Source organism: Salvia splendens, chromosome 11 (genome assembly GCF_004379255.2).
Source record: "Salvia splendens isolate huo1 chromosome 11, SspV2, whole genome shotgun sequence".
NCBI classification, from domain to species: domain Eukaryota; kingdom Viridiplantae; phylum Streptophyta; class Magnoliopsida; order Lamiales; family Lamiaceae; genus Salvia; species Salvia splendens.
In genome coordinates, this window is record NC_056042.1 from 16166646 (window position 1) to 16187822 (window position 21177).

At 46.3% G+C, this 21177-nt stretch overlaps 1 pseudogene; it reads left to right on the forward strand.

The window, feature by feature from the left end:
* The first annotated feature begins 10409 nt into the window (after positions 1-10409).
* On the forward strand, positions 10410-19138 carry LOC121754508 (annotated as a pseudogene).
* The last annotated feature ends 2039 nt before the right edge of the window (positions 19139-21177 follow it).

Here is a 21177-nt window from a genome sequence, read left to right on the forward strand (position 1 = left end):
GTCGCGGTCGCCTTCCCCTTGGCCTTCGCAGCCTTGACGTCGGGAGGACGCCGGAAGGACACCGGTGTGCCGGAACTCCCTTCATCCACGTACGTCCGGTTGAGGTCAAACCGAATGGTTGGCCGCTGCCGCTGCTCGTGTAATCACCAGCTTCAGTGGTCTTCATCCTCTTCGGCGCACCAGTGTGCAGAATTCCACCTTGGAACTTCTGCTTGTCCCTCAAGAGCGCCCAGATGGCCTCGTGCTTGAAGTCGTCGTACATCGACCGTACGACAACAGCGCGTTTAGCACGCACGTCGCTCAAGCTCTCGCCGCTCCCCTGTGACCGCGTGAAACTTCTCGAACTCCGCCACGTACAAGTTCACTTGCTTCTTGACTTGATCCCAGTGCTTGCGGAGTTGCTCACGCTTGCGCTTGTACGCGGTCGGCGGCTTCACCGAAATGCAGAGGTCCGCGATGCGTTCCCAGTACGCGATCTGTCGCTGGTTGTTCGCGAATATCGGATCTTCCGATATATCTACCCAACACGGGCCAAGGTGAGAGTTTCGTCGTCGTTGTAGTTCGTACAGCCGAGGGCGTACTGATCGCAATCACCGGGAGGCGCAACTTCTGCGCCCGCTGCCGGCTCCGCTTCTTTCTGGCTGGGCGGAAGCGGTCGCGGCGGGATCGGCCGCTGCGGTTGGGCGGTGCGGAGACGGCTCCATGTCAGACAACACATACGATTCCGTACTTAAATCGGGTTGTAATGGGTGTTGGTGTAGAACGAACGATAATCGCCGGGTTTTGTACCCGTCCAATGCGCCCCTGCGCTAAACGTAGGACTATTGGGGCTTGAATCCATTTCGTAGTAATTATGTAATTGTAAGTTTCGAAAATGAAATTGAGTGAAATGAAATGTTACAAATGAATGGTATTTATAAAAAAAACGAAATCGCGTGCCATCGTCCGCGGTTGATCGTCCGCGACCTCCACAATGGGGCGGACGATGGTGCGGACGATGGCCATCGTCCGCGCTATCCTCCGCGACCGAAGTATAGGGCGCGACTATCGTCCGCGCCCTATGGCGCGCACCCGCAATGGGTGCGGACGATGGATGGCGCGGACGATGCGCGCCATCGGGCGTGCCATCGTCCGCCCATTGCGGATGCCCTAATCTCATACAATATGATTCCATCTTTTAGAGATCCAACAATTTCGTAATTGAAAGATTGTAGGTAATTTGGTTTTAAAAGGCTTGCTTGTTTGCCAAGTAAACCCAAATATAAAGAGTTATGTTTTAAATGAATTTCCACAAGGGAACAATGATTATGATGCTCTATTGACAAATAATCTTGTTTCGGGTGCCATTACATTACAGACATCACACATTGTATATTGTGGGCAATTTCGATTCAGAACGTTTGCTTATTGACCAAGTAAACACATATATAAGTTATACTTCGAATATGCTTTCAAAATTTGACAATAACTTTGATGTTATATCGACCTAAACGATCCTATCTTGATGCTTACCAAAATGAAAGTTTGTATTTGGATTGAAATGGTTGCTTGGCCAATTAAACCTAAATTTAAATAGTTATGCTTTACATGAACTTCCACGATTCTCTATTGACCTAAATGATCTTGTCTTCGTTGCCATTACATTACAGACGTCTCACATTTTATGTGTGTAGGCAATTTCGATTCAACACTTTTTGCTTTTTTTTATTAAACACCCCGAGGGTGGGGTTAAGGCGGACCCACATCTGTGCATTACCAACGACAATTACAAACCAAACAAACAACCACAGAGCCGCCCAAAAGTGACGGCTCGCCTCGACCAATTAGAGTACAACTAGAGCCTCCCTATCAACTAGGGAGGTCATATATATACTCTAGCATCCCTACGCATCTCAAAAAACCTAAGAACGACACCTAATTGAGGCCCGCAATAGGGATACCTCCGCAGGGGAGAATCTCTCCTGGATCATCCTCGATGAAGCCCTCCATTTCCGGTTTGGGAACCCACATGATACACTCATTGGGCATTGCTCGGCTCATTGGCACTCGGGCTGTCTACCCCAAATGTAACCTAGGGCTGGCATTTTTTTATCCGACACGATAATCCGCACGAAGTTAACCCGACACGAACACGCACTTTTAGGATTTGGGTCCTTATAGGGTCGACCCAATAAGAACCCGAAAATTTTGGGTTGGTTGGGTTAGGTCGAATTTGGGTCGGGTTGGGTTATCCGTTCAGAAAAAAAATAATCATTTTGATTATTTTTTTAATTAAAATAATATATTAAATTTAATTTTAATTATTTTTTATTAATTAAAAAAATATTATATTTTAATTTTATTAGTAAAATATGATTAATACTATTATTAATTATTTTTATGATAAAAAATATTACTGCATATTTAAATTTTATTAAAAAATAATTATTTTAATTATTATAACTTTAGTATTTAGATTTAATTTTAATATACTTTAATTTTATTATTTGGATTTAAAATTATTTAAATTATTTATTTAATTTTGTAATATTTTTATCGTGTGATATCAAATTTTAATTATATAATATCATATGTCGATCGTTATCGTATAGCGTTAAACTATATTGTGTAGTGACTTTCTATCATTAAAAGATGACTGATATTTGTTTGGATGACACGAAATCCGCACGAATCCGACACTCTATTGGGTTGTACTCGATAAGAACACGATGATTTTGGGTTGGGTTGGGTTGGGACTCGATAAGGTTGAGTCGATATTGGATTGACCCGATAGCGACCCAATCCGTACGATTTGCCAGCCCTAGTAGCTACATTTTCCTTTAGATGCCACTTATCATTGTTTAGGGCTTTGATGTACCCATCACCCTCGTGTACCTTGCCTTTCCTCTTCCACGATACCAATTGGAAACCATCATCATCCACCCTTGGTTGCTCCTACTCTCCATTCTTGTCTTTAACGGATCCGTATTCGTTGTAACCTCCTTTGTCTCGCTAGGTTGTCACACTCTTTAGCCTTGTTTGAATGCCTTCCGGTTGATGGAGTGCCGACCCACGTATCCGCCTTTGGGCGCCATTCTCGGCGGGTGGTCTTGGAGGCTTGGCTCGAGTAATGCGCCTTTGTTGGTGCTCGGAGATCCTTGCCTCTCCCGCGTTCCTTTCTTCCCAATGCATGACAATCTTCTTTCACGTGCCCAACATGTTTACAATTGGCACAAAACAAAGGAATACGATCCCATGCCACTTTGTACCTTGAATCTTTACCTCGAATATTGAGAATGATCTCTTCCGGCGGGGGATAGAGGTGTCGATCTCTACACATATCCTAGCAAAGGAAAGCCGGCTTTGATAAATTGTGGCATGGTCGGCTTGAAGTGGCTTGCTTAGGAGTTTACCAATTGCCATTAGAGTCGATTCCTCAAAGAGATGCGCCGGGATTCCCATGATGTTGCACCAAACGGAAACAATCGGCGACTCAAAGAATGTATCGAAGTCCGACGCCCATTTGAGCACCCTCATCGGGGTGGATATCGACATACCAAATCGGGTGTCCATTAGGACCATTTAATACCTTAGCATAGTCGGCCATCTCTTGGAATTGGATTAAGATGTGCTTAGCATTTAAGTATTTCCAAGTGAATGCACCAACTAGCCCCAAACCTCCTAGGCGTTTTTGTATTTGGAAAGTAGATGGGAGCGAATGGGAAAACTTTCCAACAACGATCAGCCCTAGCTTCTCCGAGAGGTATTCCGTTTCTAAATCGGAGAAGGAAAGGGATGGTGTACCTTCAAAACTTCTGGCTATCCCCAAGGCTTTGATCTTGGTGGCATCCAACGGGATTGGCTCGGCCTTTTGGGGCTTATGAGCGGCTGGTGCTCCTTCTACGGATCCCATCCCCCCGCGGGAGATGGGTACTTTCGCCGCCTTCTAAGCTCCCGCCAGCGGCACCGGCTTTTCCGGCGAGGGTTCCGGCGGCTGTGCACCGGGGACCCGGTTACCCTTGCATCCATCCAAGCCGAGGTGGGGGGAAGGAGGGTGTGTAGCAAATGTTGTTGCATTTGAATTCAAATTGGCATTTTTCAAAAATGGGCCAACATTTCCTTGCCCATGCAAAGTAGACTTTGGCCTATCCTCCTTTTGTGAGTCACATGCGTCCACCTCCTCACATGCCACCCCCCATCAACTAGCTTAGGATTCACATGTGACATTGTACTATCAACGTTCAAATGGTTGACCAGCACCATCTCCTTGCGTGGCTCACCATGATTCCAGCCAGCCGGCGCCGGCGACATTCCGGCCACCCCCTCCCATTCGTTCCATCCAATTCACACGCCGGCGCACTCATTCCCTTAGCCATTTGCGCTAGAGAACTCAACATTTCCCCAACAAGAACTTGTTCATTTTCCGGCGTCCCCTTCCCCTCTCCATGGAGTTCGGCACGTTTGAGGGCTCGTTGTACTTTCTCCGGGTGTGGAGCCCACCCTCTTTGTTTTGGTCGTGCAATCGGCGAGAAGTTCTATTCCGGCGAGGAGAGGGCTGCCTCGTTTGTACCAAGGCCGAACCCTCCCCCCCCGGCATCATTCCACCAGATTTCACCATGTAGACGGGTTCAAACACATGTCACCTCCAGCCGAACAAGAATTGCCTAGGCCGAGAGACCGCACGCGCCCCCTCGGCGGACTCGTCGGCGGGGAAGCGGCCTCGGTAACCGCCGTTCACGTGATTTTAGAGAGAGAAGTTAGAGAGAAGGGAGAGCGTTTTTTAGGAGGACTGATTCAACACTTTTGCTTATTGGTCAAGAAAATGCATATATAAGAGTTTTACTTCGAATAAGCTTTTAAAATATGACAATTACTGTGATGTTGTAGAGAGCAAAATGATCATATCTTGATGCTATCATCTAACAAAGATCGTAAATGAAAGATTGTGGGTAATTTGGTTTTAAAAAGCTTGCTTGTTCGTCAAGTAAACCCAAATATAAAGAGTTATGTTTTAAATGAATTTCCACAAGGAAACAATGATTATGATGCTCTATTGACAAAAATAATCTTGTCTTCGGTGCCATTTATTTATTTATTTATTTATTAAACTCCATTACGGTGGAGGGTTCGCGGGTCCCTCATCCCTATATTTCAAAATAGGCTAATTACAAAGCGTGGCCACACCCGAAAGTTGTGTGCCTTGACAATAACCAAGAGTAGTATGCGGTCCGAACCCACAAGGGTCGGACCTCATCATACTCCCATCAGTAGTACAACTACATAAAACCAAGACACTCTGGCTACCATCTACTCATGTCCGAAACCTAGGAACCATCCCCTCCGAGGCGCCGCAGTGTTAGGACTCCCATTTGCTCCTATTGGATGATGTCCATAAGCTTTTCCGGGGCTGAGGCCTGGTGCACTCGTATGCCGCTATCCTGCTCAAGTCCCATAGCAGATCCGCCGCTTTATTTCCTTCTCGATGGATGAACGTCGCTCAAAATTTGAGGTGGCGCTTGTGCGCGCGCAATTGCGCCACAGCGTGCCGAGTGAGCGCCGGACCCCGACCTGCGCCATTGACCAGTTTGATTGCTTGCTCGACATCTGATTCGATCCAGATTGGTAGAGCGAATTCCTTGGCTATGCCCAGCCCATGGATCATGGCCATTAACTCGGCCTCCAGAGCCGAATGTGCTTCAAGGGGTGTACTAAAGGCTACAATCATCCTGCCCAAAAAGTCCCGTATGATTCCTCCCCCTCCTGCTTTATTGGTCGCTGCATTGAAGGAGCCATCCGTGTTTAGTTTTATCCAAGGTTGGTCTGGGGGGTTCCATTTGATCGCCATGATTAGCAGTCGCGGCCAAGCTTCCGCATGTTGAGGGATGTTGAGTCCAAGTTTAACTCCTTTCCAATGCTTCGGCTTCAAGCTCCCGTTGGTCATAGAGTTTTGGACGAACTTGAGGACCTGCCATACCACATTGTGAGGTTTAAACTGTGTGTTCTGATGACGGCTCCTGTTTCTCTCCGACCAGAGAAACCACAAGATGAGGTAGGGCATGGCTCGGCTCAGCAGATGCTTCTTGTTCGGTTGTTGGCACCTTTGCGCCCATACTTCAATTCTCATTGGGATTGTATCATTAATGTGGAGGCGGGGGGATGCACCTTCAAACCAAGTGTCAAACTCGCACCAAACTCGGCGGGCTCCATAACCCTGTATGAAGAGATGTTGGAGGGACTCAATGCTCGGTCGGTGGGGGCAGCATTGGCACTTGGAGGTTAGCTCAATTTCCCGCCATTGGAGTTTTGTGTCAACCGGCACCCGATTGGAGAGTAGTCTCCAGATGAAGATGGATATGGAGGTCGTGAGTCCCGCCTTCCAAACGTCACCCAGTCCGTGAACAATCGGTCTCCGCCCTCGGATTGTATCCCAAGTTGAAGCCATCGTGAAATCCCCCTGTTTCGACAAGGTCCATCTAGGGATATCCTATTCGTCTTGGAGGATCGGGGTATTGAGGATGCGTCCAATAATGTGCTGTGGGAGGCCAGCCTGGTCATGGAGGAGTTGGAGCTTGGGTTCATCCCAGATACCATTACGAATAAAGTCCGAAACTCGGGTGGTCGGTCTTCCCCTTTCATCGAGGCATCGGTCCAGAAGAGTGGTATTACCTAGCCAGATGTCATCCCAAAAATAGATGTTTCCTTTTCCCACAAGCCACCGAATGTGTGGTTGCGCGAGGGTCCAGGCTCTAGAAAGCCTTCTCCACGTGGGGCTACTCCTACTCGGCATTCTCGAGGTAAAAGGCGAGGAGTTGGAGCAATATTTGGCCATCATGTATTGTGCCCAAAGGGAGTTTTGCTCCCGGAAACGCCACCAAAGTTTAATGTTAAAGGCACGAAGGACCTCCTTAGTTTTGCGTATCTCGAGGCCCCCTTCATCAGTAGGGAGGCACATCTGATCCCAACCAACCCAATGGGTCCGTTTCCTCTCACTCGTGGAGCCCCAAAAAAATCGGGCCATTTATTGGTCAAGCTGTTTTAGAGAGCCGGCAGTGGGCTCAATGGCTTGGATGATATGTAAGGGGATCGCTTCTAGCGTACTCTTTATAAGCGTGAGCCTCCCTCCAAAAGATAGGTGTCGATGTGCCCAACCTGAGATCCTTCTTGCGATCTTTTCCCGGAGAAAAAGGAACATGTCCGTGTGCTTGACGCCACGATAAATGGGGATACCTAAGTAGAGGAAAGGGAAGACCCCCCTAGTGAAGCCCCCTTCCGCTTAGATCAAGTTTGCCCATTGCTCATGTGTTTCGGCAATATAGAAATTGCTCTTGGCGAGGCTGATTTGCTGACCTGAGACTCTTTCATATCTTTCAAGGCAAGCTCTGAGCCGCCGCAATGGGGTCGACGCCGCTTGTGTGAAAATAATTACGTCGTCCGCATAGGCTAAGTGGCTGACCTCGATGCATCTCCGGGAGGCTTTGAAGGTCATCTCCTTTTGGCCAAGAATGAGCTTATCCAGGGCTCGTGATAAGTAGTCCGCGGCTATCACAAACAAAGCAGGGGAAATCGGGTCGCCTTGTCGTAGTCCCCGTGTAGATCTAAAGAAACCCGAGGGGGCTCCATTGATAAGGATCAAGACCCAGCATGACCCTATGCACCTCTCAATAAGCGAGATCCATGCGTCCGGGAATCCCATGCGTCAAAGCACCATAAAAAGGAAAGACCATTGGACCCTGTCGTAGGCTTTAGCCATATCAATCTTCACCGCTACATTAGGCGCAGGGGAGCATCGTGCAAGTTCATGGAACATCTCCTGGGGCAACATGGCATTATCGTTGAGCAGCCGCCCTTTAATAAAGCCGCTTTGGTTTAGGGAGATGACCTGTGGGAGGAAAGGGGAGAGCCGAGACGTGAGTACCTTAGTGATAATCTTGTTCAAGATGTTATACAGGCTGATGGGTCGATAATCCGTCCATGACTCTGGCGACGCCTTTTTTGGGATGAGGATTACGCTTGTTGCCGTAATGCTTCGGGGCAGGAAGCCCCCCCTGAAGAACTGTCCGATTGCTTCCACCACATCCGGTCCCACAATGTTCCAACAAGCTTGGTAGAAACTAGCCGAGAAACCATCAGGTCCGGGAGCGCTATCCCCGGAGATACTAAACCCGACACTCTTGACTTCATCCGCATCCGGCACCCTTGCAATGTCCGCAACTTGCTCGACTGATTGAACTTGCTGAATTAGGTCAAGGTCCGATTCTTCTAGGGCCGGTTTGCAAGGTGCAAGAAGTTGTCGGTAGAAATCCACCGCTGACTTTTTTATATCGTCCTCGTCGGTTAGCTCATGTCCGTTGTCCCGAATCGAGTGAATGCGAAGTCGGACCCTTTTTTGTTTCACCCAGCTTTGGTAGAACCGGGTGTTCTTGTCCCCCTCGGCTAGCCATCGCAAGGCCGCCTTTTGCCGCCAAAAGTCCTCTTCCATTCTCAACAGAAGGATGTACTCGGCAATGTGCTTGTTGATCGCTGTCCTATTCGCGGGTGTTGGCCCTACCTCAAAATTGGTTTGAGCCAAAGAGATATCTTCCTCCTTATTCTTTAAGTTGCATGGATATTCCCGAAAACCTCTTTGTTCCACTTCTTTAGAGCTCGCTTAACTCTATCATGTTTGATTTGGATGTTCTCTAGAATTCGTCCACTCCCTCTCCCCCCCTCCCTTTGAGGGAGGTGTAATGTAATTGTTGCATCCAACACATGGTGAAGTCCGGCGGTGAGTTGACGGAGGGGGATACCGATGCCTTGGAACACACGATGCAGCCCCTCTCCTCGCCGGAGTGGAAGTTTCATTCGATTGCACGGTCTAAAACCAAAAGGGTTGGCACGCCTCACCCGGAGAAAGCTCGACAAGCCCTCAATCGAGCCGGCCTTGAATCTGGTTCGGAGGCTAGTCGGGCTAAGAAGAAGATGGTCTTTGAAATGGTGGATAGTCTCGTTGCGGAATGCCATGGTGAAAGGAAAGGGACGTCAGAAAACAAGCTCGCCCCTTTTGGGGATATGTTGAGTTCTCTAGCCCAAATGGCCAAGGAAGGGAGCGTCCCGACGAGTGGAATGGAAGGGCTCGATGGTGAGGAGATGGCCGCAATGTCGCCGGCGCCGGCAGGCCGGAATCTTGGAGGATCAAGCATGGAGAAAGAGATGGTCAACCGGCTGACCATTGCAAGTACCATGCCCCCACGTGAAGGATGGGGTGGCATGTGAGTTGGTGGGTGCATGTGACTCACAAAAGGAGGAAAAGACAAAGGCCACTTTTCATGGGCAAGATAATGTTGGTGTATTTGTGGAAAATGCCATTTTGAATTCAAAATCACCACCATGTACTATGCATCCTCATCTTGGCAAAGATGGAGGCAAGGATGACCACGGCTCCGACGCACCATCGCCGGAATCCTCTCCGGAAAACCTGGTCCGGCCGGCGGTTGATTGGAAGAAGGCAAAACAATTATTCTCCATGGAGGGATGGGGAATGTGGAGGGAGCTTCAACCTTGTACAATAGCCAAAAGGCCAAGCCAATCACACTTGGTGCCGACAAGGCCAAGCCCATGGGAACGGCCGGCTGTCACGAAGGTACCCCATCTCTTTCATTTACCGATTTAGAAACGAAATATCTATCGGAGAAACTAGGATTAGCCTTAATCGGGAAGTTCTCCCACTCGCTCCCATCTACGTTTCAAATTCAAAAAAGCTTTGGGGTATGGGCTAGTTGGTGCTTTCACATGGAAACACTTGAACGCTAAGCACATTTTAATACAATTCCAAGAAGTGGCTGATTATACTAAGGTGCTAAATGGCCCCAATGGGAATCCGAATTGGCTTATTGATATACATCCGATGAGGGTGTTCAAGTGGGCGCCGCCGGACTTTGATACTTTTTTCGAGTCACCGATTGTTGCCGTATGGTGTAACATCATGGGAATCCCGGCGCATCTCTATGAGGAATCGGCCCTCATGGCAATCGGCAAGCTCCTAGGCAACCCATTACAAGCCGATCATACCACAATTAACCAATCCCGACTCTCCTTTGCTAGGATATGCGTTGAGATTGACATCTCTACGCCCCCTACGGAAGAGATTATTCTCAATATCTTAGGTAAAGAATCAAGGCACAAAGTGGCATGGGATCGTATACCTTTGTTTTGTGCCAATTGTAAGCATGTTGGGCACACCATTGATAAGTGTCATGCTTTGGGAAGGAAGGAACGTGATGGTAGTAAGAACCACCGAACGCCAACAAAAACGCACTACTCGAGCAATGTCTCCAAGATCATTCGCCGAGAATGGCGTCCAAAGGTGGATACTTGGGCCGGCACTTCAACGAGTTATGAGCACAAAAACAAGTAAAGAATGTGCCAACCAAGAGAAGCGCAAGGAAGGTACAATGGATGTTGTTTCGTCGGCCCCAAGAGCAGCAAATCGAAACCAACCAAGTGTGGACAAGGATGGGTTCCAAGTGGTGTCGAGGAAGAGGAAAGGCAAGGTGCACGAGGGAGATTTGATTATGATGGAGACACACCCAAGCTGATCTACAAGGATAAGAAGATGGATCCATTGATCATTCCAAGTGGGCCAATTACAAGAGCTAGAGCTAAGAAGATAAGGGAGTCCATGTTGTTTTTAGTTGTTGAAATAAAAGCCCAATTACAAGACCATTCTACATTGGGCAAAGTGGTGAATATTATTCAAGTTTGTGGGCAGCCCAAGGCTTGAAGTTTGGAGTCACTACATATCACATTTTGGAGGCCCAAATTGATGATACATGATGCATTTTCGTCCAAGTTGGAGCAGCCAAAATGAAGGGTCTATTTTAGTTACATTTTATGTTAAATAAGTGACTTTAGATATCCTAGAGTTACACCAAAGGTTTAGGAGTTACTTTTCTTTTATTATGAGTTTTTTTAGTGTCTTAAGTTGTACTAATGATGTGAGACTTTCAAGAGTCCATTCTAGCCTATAAATAGGCTTGTAAGCATGTCATTTGAGACACCATTGATCAAATACGAAATAGACTTTGTCTTGTGAGTTGAATTCTCTTTGTAGAGGTTTTCACTTGTTTGGAACTTATCAAGATACTTTGAGCAAGTTCTTGTGGCGTTCAACCATACCGAGGTTCTTGGCTGATCATATAGCCATCGGGTCGAGGTTTTCTAAGCTCTGGAAGTGGATCAAACCAGATTATCAATCAAGGGAGTCCGCTGCCAAACCTTATACGTGGGGTTCTTGGATCAATATATCCAACGGGTCCTTCGTCGTATCCCAATCCATATCATTTGGTATCACGAGCCAACTGGTATTGATCTATCTTTAGCTTTGTCTTACATTGTTTATCTTTCATATCCTTGAAAAAAAACTGAAAAAAATGAAAAAAAAGAAAAAAAACGAAATACATATTTCACCTCATATTTTCTTGACCATTTCCTTTCATCCTTCATTCAAGGGCTGAAGTTTGGTTGGTCGTTATTAGTTCTTGTTTGTTCTTGATTTGTTTTTTACTTGTGTTATCTTTGCAAAAGAGAGTGGTAAAAGGCTTGAGTGGTGAGATTATTTGAGTGGAGGTAAAAGCCAACGAGTGATATACACGAGTGTTTTGTGAGGTTTATTTTTGTGTGATACGAGGGAACTGTGAGGATGGATTCTACTGATGAAAATCAAATTGATCCTACGTTGCAAGCCATCCAACAACATTTTAGAAGGCTTTGACGTGTTCTGGAAAGTGTTTCAGAGCGCTTGGAGAGGCTAGAACTTCAAGCAAATGCAAACAATAACGAGGAAGAAGAGAGTGGAGGAGAGGATAATGCTTCACATAGGCATCGAAATGAGAGGCATGGAAACGGTAGAAGAGGGCGTACAAATGAAGTTGATGGTGATTTGAGAAGCATCAAACTGAAGATCCCAACATTCCAAGGAAGGAGTGACCCCGAAGCTTATTTGGAGTGGGAGCGAAAGGTGGATCTCATCTTTGAATGTCACAACTATTCCGAGGAGAAAAAGGTTAGACTTGCTGCTATTGAATTCACTGACTATGCTATAGTTTGGTGGGATCAATTGACAACCAGTACAAGGCGATATGGAGGAAGACTAGTTTCGACTTGGGAAGAAATGAAAGGCATAATGCGGAAGATTGCTATGATTAGGGCAAATGTTGAAGAAGATAGAGAAGCAACCATGGCTCGATTCTTATGTGGGCTGAATAGGGAGATTGCAAACATTGTGGAGCTTCAACACTATGTGGAGTTGGTGGACATGGTTCATATGGCCATGAAGGTGGAGGGACAATTGAAGAAGAAGGGAACAATCCAAAAGAATTTTTCAACAAGTTCTCATTCTTCAAGGACAAAAGAGTGGACTTCATCCAAATCCAATTTTGGGGCAGCTTCTAAACCCCAAAATGAAGCGTCGACATCCAAGTCCAAAGAATTTGAGAAGGGTAAAGGTATTTCTACTTCTACTTCTACTCAAATAGAGATATCAAATGTTTTCGTTGTCAAGGTGTTGGACACATTGCATCTCAATGTCCAAACAAAATGGTGATGATTTTGAAGCCAAATGGAGAGATTGAATCTGAAAGTGAACGTAAAGATGATGATGAGGAGGAGGAGATTGGACCAGAACATGGAGAACTTTTGGTGGTTCGAAGGGCTCTAAACATGCAAAACAGAAACGATGATCAACAAAGGGAGAACATCTTCCACACAAGGTGTTTGGTCCAAGGTAAACTTTGCATAGTGATTATTGATGGTGGTAGTTGTGCAAATGTTGCAAGTTCTGAAATGGTGGAAAAGTTGAGCTTAACAACGGAAAAACATCCTAATCCATACAAGCTACAATGGCTTAATGAATGTGGAGAAATTCGAGTGACTAAGCGAGTTCTAATTTCGTTTTCAATTGGCAATTATAAAGATGATGTTCTTTGTGATGTTGTGCCAATGCATGCAAGTCACATTCTCTTGGGGAGGCCATGGCAGTTTGATCGTAGGGTGATTTATGATGGATTTCACAACCACTACACCTTCAAGCACAACAACAAGTCTATTATGCTTGTCTCATTGACACCTCAAGAAGTTCAAGAGGACCAACAGAAATTGTCACAAGCAAGGAGAGCTCGAGAGGTTGAGAGAAAAAAAGTGAGGGCATTGAAAAAGAGTCAGAGAAAAGTAAGAATGAGAGAAAAAAAGGTGAGGGCATTGAAAAAGAGTCAAGTGAAAAGAATCCGAATGAAAAAAAGAATTTTTATGTGGGAGCAAAAGAAATAAAGAGTGCAATAGTTGAAAAAGAGAGTGTTTTCATCTTAGTGTACAAACAGTCTTTGTTTACCACTAACGAATTAACCACTTCTTTGCCAAGTACTTTTGTGTCTCTTTTACAGGAATTCAAAGATATTTTTCCAGTGGAAGAATCAAGTGGATTACCTCCATTAAGAGGTATTGAACAACAAATTAACCTTGTTCCCGGGATAGTTCTACCAAACCGACCAGCCTATAGAGCCAATCCTGAAGAGACTAAGGAAATTCAAAGGCAAGTGCAAGAGTTGTTGGACAAAGGAAAAATCCTTAAGAGCATGAGTCCATGTGCTGTTCCGGTAATTGTTGTTTCTAAGAAAGATGGATCATGGAGGATGTGCATCGACTGCCGAGCAATCAACAAAATCACGGTAAAGTATCGCCATCCTATTCCTAGGCTAGATGATATGCTTGATGAATTGCATGGATCTGTTGTGTTTAGTAAGATCGATTTGAAAAGTGGTTATCATCAAATTCGAATTAGAGAAAGAGACGAATGGAAAACAGCCTTTAAAACAAAATTTGGTCTATATGAGTGGTTAGTAATGCCTTTTGGTTTAACTAATGCACCAAGTACTTTCATGAGATTGATGCACCATGTTTTGAGAAAATTCATTGGAAAATTTGTGGTTGTGTATTTTGATGATATTCTTGTCTATAGCAAAAATGTGGATGAACATCTTAACCATGTGCGTGCAGTTTTGGATACCTTACGAAAAGAATCATTGTACGCAAATCTCAAAAAGTGTTCTTTTTGCATGGATAAAGTTGTTTTTCTGGGTTTTGTTATAAGTGCTAATGGGATTGAAATGGAAAAGGATATGTTTTTTATTGGGAGAAAAACAAGAGCATGCTTTTATTCTCCTTAAAGAAAAACTTACAACTGCACCAATTCTTTCTTTGCCTAACTTTGATAACATGTTCGAGCTTGAATGTGATGCATCTGGAGTAGGCATAGGAGCTGTTTTGTTGCAGGATGGAAAGCCAATCGCTTACTTTAGCGAAAAGTTGAAAGGAGCTCAATTGAACTATCCAACGTATGACAAGGAGTTATATGCTTTGGTTAGAGCTTTGGAAACATGGCAGCATTACTTGTGGCCTAGAGAGTTTGTAATTCATACGGATCATGAATCTCTCAAGTACTTGAAAGGTCAAGGTAAGCTTAGCAAGAGACATGTTAAGTGGGTGGAATTCATTGAATCATTTCCCTATGTAATCAAATACAAAAAGGGAAAAGAAAACATTGTGGCTGATGCATTGTCTCAGAGATACATTTTGATCACTACTTTGAGTTCTAAGTTGCTTGGTTTTGAGTTGATTAAGGAAATGTATGATAATGACCCGGACTTTTCTTCTATCTATTTAGCTTGTGAGCATGCTGCATTTGACAAGTTCTATAGGCATGATGGCTATTTATTTTGAGAAAATAAACTGTGCATTCCTAAAGGTTCTATGCGTGAATTGCTTGTGAGTGAAGCTCATGGTGGTGGTTTAATGGGCCATTTTGGAGTCCATAAGACAATGGATGTTTTGCATGAACATTTCTTTTGGCCTAAAATGCGTGTGGATGTTGAAAGAATATGTAAAAGATGCATAACTTGCATGCAAGCCAAGTCTAAATCACACCCACACAGTTTGTACAAACCGTTACCAATTCCTAGTGCATCTTGGGAGGATATTTCAATGGACTTTGTCATTGGTTTGCCAAGAACAAAAAGAGGTAGAGATTCAGTTTTTGTGGTTGTTGATAGGTTTTCAAAAATGGCACATTTTATTCCATGTCACAAAACTGATGATGCATCTCATATTGCTGATTTGTTCTTTAAAGAAATTGTCCGTTTGCATAGTGTTCCTAGATCAATTGTGAGTGATCGAGATGCTAAATTTGTGAGTCATTTTTGGAGTGTGTTGTGGAATAAGTTGGGAACTAAACTCTTGTTTTCTACTACTTGTCATCCACAAACTGATGGACAAACTGGAGTAGTTAATAGGACTTTGCCTCAATTATTATGAACTTTAGTTAAAAAGAACTTGAAAAGTTGGGAGGAATGCTTACCTTTTGCTGAATTTGCTTATAATCGAAGTGTTCATTTTGCTACTAACTTTTCTCCATTTGAAGTTGTGTATGGTTTTAATCCATTGAGTCCACTTGATTTGATTCAAATACCTATTGAAGAACGTGCAAGTCTTGATGGAAAAGCTAAGGCTGAAATGGTTAAAATATTGCATGAAAGGGTAAGACTCAACATTGAAAAGAGGACAAAACAATATGCAAAGCAAGCCAACAAGGGTCGGAAACAAGTCATCTTTGAGCCGGGAGATTGGGTTTGGTTGCATATGAGAAAGGAGAGATTTCCTTCGAAAAGAAAGTCCAAGTTGCAGCCAAGAGGAGATGGACCATTCCAAGTGATTGCAAAAGTCAATGATAATGCTTACAAACTAGACTTACCTGGTGAGTTTAATGTAAGTGCTACTTTCAATGTTTCTGATTTATCTCCTTATGTTGGTGAATTAAATTCGAGGACGAATCCTCTTGAAGAAGAAGGGAATGATGGAGACACACCCAAGCTGATCTACAAGGATAAGAAGATGGATCCATTGATCATTCCAAGTGGGCCAATTACAAGAGCTAGAGCTAAGAAGATAAGGGAGTCCATGTTGTTTTTAGTTGTTGAAATAAAAGCCCGATTACAAGACCATTCTACATTTTTTAACACACCCCAATAGGCGGAGGGTTGAGGCGGACCCACACCTGTGCATTACCAAAACCATTGGTTACAAACAAACATACACCGAGTCGCCCAAAAGTAACGACTCGCCAAGGCATGACAAATTAGAGTACAACGAGGGCCTCCCTAACAACTAGAGGTGGTCATCTATATACTCTCAAAATCCAATTACCATTTGATACAACCTTTGTATCCCCAACACTTCCGTCCATCACCTAGCTAAGACCCGCAATAGGGATACCTCCGCTAGGTACATGCCCTCCTGGATCAAGGTCCTCGATGTGGCCCTCTATCTCCCGGTTGGGGCGCCCACATGCGATACTCATGGAGCTAAAGCTCGCGTCATTCGCACCCGATGGGACACTCCAAATGTCACCGTAGCAACATTCTCCTTCAAATGCCAATCATCAACGTGTGGAGCCTTGGTGTGCATATCGCCCTCATGCACTTTTCCTTTCCTCTTCCTTGACACCAATTGGAAGCCATCCTCATCCACACTTGGGTGACTCCTACAAGCCACTCTTGACTTCGACGATCCCGCACCCAATGTACCCTCGATGTACTCCGCGTGGTTGTTACAATCTTTAGGCTTCTCCAACTGTCCAATGGACGATGGAGTGCCGGGCCGAGCATTCGCCTTTGGGCGCCACTCACGGTGGATGATCTTGGCGGCATGGCTTGAGAGGTTCTCCTTGTATGGTGCTCGGCGACCCTTGTCTCTACCCCGAGACTTCCTTCCCGCTGCATGGCAATCCTCTTTCTCATGCCCAACATGTTTACAATTATCACAAAATAATGGAATACGGTCCCATGCCACTTTGTACCTCGAGTCTTTGCCTCGGATATTAAGGATGATCTCTTTCGTCGGGGGAGTAGAGATGTTAATCTCTACGCAAATCCTCGCGAAGGAGAGTCAACTTTGATGTATTGTGGCATGATCGGCTTGTAGTGGCTTGCCAAGGAGCTTACCGATTGCCAAGAGGGCCGATTCCTCATAGAGATGAGCCGGTATACCCAATATGTTACACCACACGGCAACAATTGGCGACTCAAAGAATGTGTCAAAATCCGGCGCCCACTTGAACACCCTCATCGGATGGCTATCAACATACCAATTCGGACTCCCATTAGGGCCATTTAGCACCTTAGCATAATAGGCCACCTCTTGAAATTGGAGTAAAATATGCTTAGCATTCAAGTATTTCCATGTGAATGCTCCAACTAGCCCCATGCCACTAAGGCTTTTTGAATTTGGGTTGTGGACGGAGTGAATGGGAGAACTTCCCGACAATAGCTAGCCCTAGCTTCTCCGAAAGAAAATCCGTTTCAAAATCGGAAAAGGAGAGCGATGGCGTACCTTCATAAGATCCGGCTGTCCCCAAAGGCTTGGTCTTGCCGTCGTCCAAGGGGATTGGCTCGGGATTTCGATTTGGGCCGATGAACTCTCCACGGCCACGGTCCCCCGCGGTTGGAGTGATTCATTGCCGCCTTCCACACATTCGCCGGCGGTGCCAGCGTTTCCGGTGAATATTCCGGCGGTGCCAGCTTTTCCTGCGACGGCTCCGGCGGTTGTGCCACGGGGACACGGTCTTCCATGCGTGCATCAGCCTCAAGGTGGAGGAAAGTAGCACATGGTGTTGCTTGTGAGTACAACTTGTCATTTTCCCCATTTGGAGCAACACCTTCTTCCCCATGCAAAGTGGTCTTTGTTTCTACCTCTTTTTGCAAGTCACATGATTCCAACACATCACATGCCTCCCCATCATCTAGCCTAGGACCAATGTGATGCATTGTACTTGCACCGGTTGGGTGTTGGTCCAGCTCACTCCGGCTCGCCGGCGCCGGCGAAATTCCGGCCACCTCCTCGGAGTTGGGCACCTCCATTGCAATCTTGGGAGGGCGCCCTTCATTTGCCATTTGAGCTAACGAGCTCAACATCTCACCAATATGGGCTTGCCTAAGTTCCGGCGATCCCCTCCCTTCACCATGTGCCTCAGCGGCTAGGTTCTCTACCATTTCAAATGCCATCTTCTTTTTGGCCCTACAAACATCCGATCCAAATTCTGATCCGGCACAAGCGAGGCCTCGTCGTGGCTTCTCCGGATGTGGCGTACCTGCCCGCTTTGTTTTGGGTCTTGCAATCGAGTGGAAGTTCCACTCCGTCAAAGAGAGGGGTTGCGTTGTGGAGCTAACCGCCGTGATATCCCCCTCCGGTAGCTCACCACCGGATTTCACCATGGATCAGGTGCAAGCACATATCACCTCCGGACGAGCGAGAGAAACCTTAGCCGAGAGACCGCGCGTGTCCCTCGGCTGCCCCGTCGGCGGGGAAGACGCCTAGTTACCGTCGACGTCGAGGAGTTTAGAGAGAGAAGTTAGAGAGAAGGGAGAGCATTTTTTTCAGCACAAGACCATTCTACATTGTGCCAAGTGGTGAATTATTTCAAGTTGTGGGCAGCCCAAGGATTGAAGTTTGGAGTCATTATCTTTTTTTCTTCGTAATTTTTTTTTTTTAAAAAAAAAGAAAAATCATTAGCTTCTTCTGAAAAGTATGACGGTTTTCGAAGGAGAAGGTCTTTGAGGAGGAAGTCGATGGCGAGGAAGACGTCGACGAGGACGAAGAAGATGGGGAGGAGGAGGGTGACGATGATGATGAGGAAGTGTTGAACAGCAGCGGCGGCGGCGGCGGCGGCGGCGGCGGCAGGTCTGCGGCGGCGCCTATTGACGTAGACGATAATGATGATGAAGACGGAGAAGGTGAAGACGACGAAGGCGACGGCGACGACGATGACGATGACGATGACGATGACGACGACGATGACGAGGATGACGATGATGAAGAAGAAGTCGAAGGAGATGAAGAAGAGGGTGATCTGGGCACGGAATAACTTGTGAGACCAGTTGGTCGTGGTGAGGATGAGGAAGATGCAAGTGACTTCGAGCCCCAAGAGAATGGGGAGGAAGATTTTGACGAGGAAGAAGATGACGAGGATGATGAGGGAAAAGCAGAGGTGCCACCCAAGCGAAAACGCTCAGGCAAGGATGATTCTGATGATAGCGATGATGGGGGAGAGGATGATGAGAGGCCATCCAAGCGGTAGTGGTGCAGCCTCATCAGATTTCCATCAGTCTACACAACACATAGCTGTAGTGGCTTGATCATATCTCGATCATTTCTGTATTATGTTGGCAACATATCTTAGGATTTTTATAAGCTGTTTCGAGACAGTTTGAAAACTTTACTGGTTTTTTTTTTTTTTTTTTTTTTTTTTTTTTTCTTTTTTTTTTTTTTTTTTTAACCAAACACCTCTACGGTGGAGGGTTCGTGGGTCCCTCATCCCTATAATTCCAAAAGGCGGTAATTACAAGGCGTGGCCACACCCAAAAGTGGTGTGCCGTAACAAATCAAGAGTAGTATGCGGTCCAATCCCACAAGGTTCGGACCTCATCATACTCTTTCCAAAATACAATTAACCAAAAAGCTAGTCACTATTGTCTCCCATCGTCTCATTATCAACTTTAATGCCCGTTCCCGTCGAGGGTATCGGATGTGCGACACTCCCATCTCGTCCAATCTAACCAAGTCCAACAGTTCTCTCGGTGCTGAGTTGTAGTGCATTCGTAGACCACTGTCTTGGACTAGCCCCATTTTCGCAAGGAAATCCGCCGCTTTGTTCCCCTCCCTGTGTATGAAGGTGGCTCGGAATTTGAGTTGGCGTTTATGAAGGGTAAGTTGCGCCACCGCTTGCCGGGCGAGTGCCGGGCCCCATCCTGTCCCATTGACCAATTTGATTGCTTGCTCTGCATCGGACTCAATCCAGATTGGTAGGCCGAGTTCTTTGGCTATATTTAGCCCGTGGAGCATGGCCAACAGCTCCGCCTCTAACGCCGAGTGTGCTTCTAGGGGTGTGCTGAAGGCGACGAGCATCTTACCCAAGTGGTCTCGAATAATCCCTCCAGCCCCTGTTCTACCGTTCGCTTCATTGTAGGAGCCATCTGTGTTGAGCTTTATCCACGGCTGGTCCGGGGGGTTCCATTTGATTGCCATGGCTAGGGGTAGCGCCCTGATTGCCGCCGCTTGAGGAATGTTGATTCCAAGTTTAACTCCCTTCCAATGTTCCGGCTTCAAGCTTCCATTGGACATAGCATTCCGAATGAACATGTGGACCTGCCATACCACGTTTTGTGGTTTAAACTGTGTGCCTTGGTGGCGACTCCTGTTTCTTTCCGACCAGATAAACCACAGAATGAGGTATGGAGTGGCTCGGCTAAGATGTTTCTTGTTCGGCTGTTGGTACCTTCGCGCCCACACTTCGATTCTCGTAGGGATTGTATCATTGATGTGGATGCGGGGGGACGGGCCTGTGAACCAACCGTCAAACTCACTCCATACTCTGCGAGCTCCATGTCCCTGGATGAAGAGTGTTGGAGGGACTCGGTATTCGGTCGGTGGGGGCAGCATTGGCACTTAGAGGCTAGCTCAATCTCCCGCCACTGAAGCTTCGTGTCAACCGGCACCCGATTGGAGAGAAGCCTCCAGATAAAGATGGCTATTGAGTTGGTGAGGCCTGCCTTCCAAACGTCCCCCACCATGGATGATCGGGTTTCGCCCTCCGAAGTGTGTCCCATGTCGAAGCCACCGTGAATTCCCCATGTTTAGAGAGGTTCCACCTCGGGATATCCTGTTCATCATGGAGGATCGGTGTATTAATGATGCCATCGATAACATGCTGAGGGAGGCCGGCCTGATTGTGAAGAAGCTGAAGCTTGGGCACATCCCAACCCCCATTAGTAATGAACTCCGAAACCCGGGTGGTTGGTCTTCCCCTATCATCAAGACTAAATTCCCTCAGAGGGCTATTGCCAAGCCAAATGTCATCCCAGAAGTAGATGTCCCCTTGTCCCACTAGCCATCTCATGTGCGGTTGTGCGAGGGGCCATGCTCTTGAGAGCCTTCTCCACGTAGGGCTACTCCTGCTCGGCAGTCTCAAGTTGAGCGGTGTGGAGTTGGTGCAATATTTTGCCATCATGTATCTTGCCCAAAGGGAGTTTTGCTCCCGAAAGCGCCACCAAAGTTTGATGTTGAAGGCGCGGAGGACCTCCATAGTTTTCCGGATCCCAAGGCCTCCTTCATCAGTGG